Genomic DNA, 2,500 nt, shown 5'->3' with positions numbered 1-2,500 from the left:
CAGGGAGAAGGAGAGGGAGGGAGAGGGATAGGGAAAGGGAGAAGAAGGGGAAGGGGAAGGAGAGGGAGAAGAAGAGGAAGAGAGCAAGAGAAAGAGAGGAAGAAGGAGCAAGAGAGAGGGAGAATGAGAGGAAGAGGGAAAGGGAGAACAGCGAGTGGGAGAGGGGAGGAAGAAGGTAAGGAAGAGCAAGAGAGAGGGAGTAATAGAGGGAGAAGGAAAGCAAGTGACAGAGAAGGAGAAGGAGAACATGTGATGAAGAGGGAGAGAGAGGAAGAAGGAAAGGGAGAGCAGGGGAGAGGGAGAAGGAGAAAGGTAGGCTGTTGTAGACCGTTGTATGTGCATTGTTATCTGTAAAAGAATGAATGCAGTATAATGCAAGTCATTGTAAATATAGTCACTGAAATGCTAAAAACCCAATTTTGATGACGGCAAGACAGAATTTGAATAAAAGAACCTCCAAATACACATTTTACTAGAAGACACTGATTATTATCATCATTATCTGTCTCTCTCATGGATTACCGTGGACTAAACACCCCATAGAGCAAAAAATAGCGAGAGTCAGTGGGGTGGTAGAGCTTCCAGGCAAATAGGGGCAGAGGCAGATAGATAAGTGGGAGACAGGTGGACTGACAGATAGACAAATAGGTGAGTAGACTGACAGACAACAGACAGAGAGAGAGACAAACAGACAGGCTGATAAAGAGACAGACAAGCAGACAAATAAAAGAGCTAGACTGAGAGACCAATAAAAAGACAGAAGTCAAAAAGGGAACAAATGAGAGAGAAAGAAGATATTAAGAGAAAAAGAGAAAGAGGAGACACAGACAAAGGCAAAAGATCCAATAATCATGCAGTTCCAGAGAGTAGCTGGGTATCTGAATGCAGCTAAAGTAACATTTGCCCCAAAGTCTTAGGGAATCAGCAGAAAGGGAATAATTTTAAAGTAATATCTTGTGTTAAAAGTTGCGTCAAAACTAAACCTCTAGGAAGCTGTTGCCTCCAAAGTGTAAAGTAAATTTCCCTCAAATGCATTCAATCTTGCATGTGTGTGAATGTGTGCGTATGTGTATATGTATGTGTATGTGTGTTTATTAGCGTAACTATTCATGCAAAAAAATACTTTGCATAAATTAGCCACCGTTGACAACACAAATAATAATGACGCTGAATAAATAGAAGCACAATGTAAATTACCTTATTGATAAAATCGATTAATTTATTTGTTATACTTTTGAAAAACACTGAGAAAACATGTCTAGAAACAGATACTAAATTCTGTTATCCAAGTCCTATGATAAATCACAATTCTAATAATAATAATAATAATAAATAAAATTAAATAAAAATAAATTAATAAATAACCTAAAATAATATTCTGATGCAAGTTATTATTCAGGAGAAGGAGAGAGAGAGACAGAGAGACAGAGAAAGAAAGAAGAGAGAGAGAGAGAAAGAAAGAAAGAAAGAGAGAGAGAGAGAGAAACAGAGAGGCAGACAGACAGACAGACAGGCAAGCGAGCAGGCAGGAAGACAGACAGACAGAGACAGACGGGCGAGCAGGCAGACCGAAACAGAGGCAAGCAGAGACAGCCAGGTGGGCAGACAGGCGGACAAACACGCAGACTTAGAGATAGACAGACTCACAGACGAAGACAAACAAACCTGCAGTCATACAGACAAACAGAAGCAGACAAAGACACCATTAACTGATCGAGAACAGGACCAGTCTGCGCCAGGCACCCAGACACATCGACTTCTGTTGTGCATTCTGAGTAGCAGGGCAGAGTCACTTGCGTCTGGGCTCAGGGAAGAGGGAGAAGAAGAAGAAGAAGAAGAGAGAGAGAGAGAGAGAGAGAGAGAGAGAGAGAGACAGAGAGAGAGAGAGAGAGAGAGAGACTGAGAGAGAGAGAGAGAGAGACAGAGAGACAGAGAGAGACTGAGAGAGAGAGAGAGAGAGAGAAAGAGAGAGAGAGAGCGAGAGAAAGAAAGAGAGAGAGAGCGAGAGAAAGAGAGAGAGAGAGAGAGAGCGAGAGAGAGAGGTGGGCATAGTCACTTGCGTCTGGGTGTCAATAAACTTTCTCACCGCCGGCGGGAATCTCTGTCCTGCAATGACCTCAAAGCAACGCGCGGTTATTGCAGACTCTTGAGAGATTCCCGGATGTAGGTCTTGAACAAAGGCATCACAGTTGGTTAATGTCCTACGAAAAAAGTCAAAATATTCGTTTGTTTCGTATGTTATTAAGGTTTATTCGGGCGGGTTAAGGTAGAGAGGTAGGAAGGACGGGAGGAAGGGGAGGAGGAAGAGGAAAGGGGAAATAAATAAGGAATGGGAGTGAGCAAGGAGAGAGGAAAGGGAGACATAACGTTTTTGATAACAATGATTAAGAAATGTTATGTGTGACTTGCTTGGTTATACGTACATATGTATGTACACATGTACAAGCTTACACACACACACACACACACACACACACACACACACACACACACACACACC

The sequence above is a fragment of the Penaeus monodon genome, chromosome 8 (assembly GCF_015228065.2).
Source record: "Penaeus monodon isolate SGIC_2016 chromosome 8, NSTDA_Pmon_1, whole genome shotgun sequence".
Classification (NCBI taxonomy): Eukaryota; Metazoa; Arthropoda; class Malacostraca; order Decapoda; family Penaeidae; genus Penaeus; species Penaeus monodon.
This window is presented reverse-complemented; position numbering follows the sequence as displayed.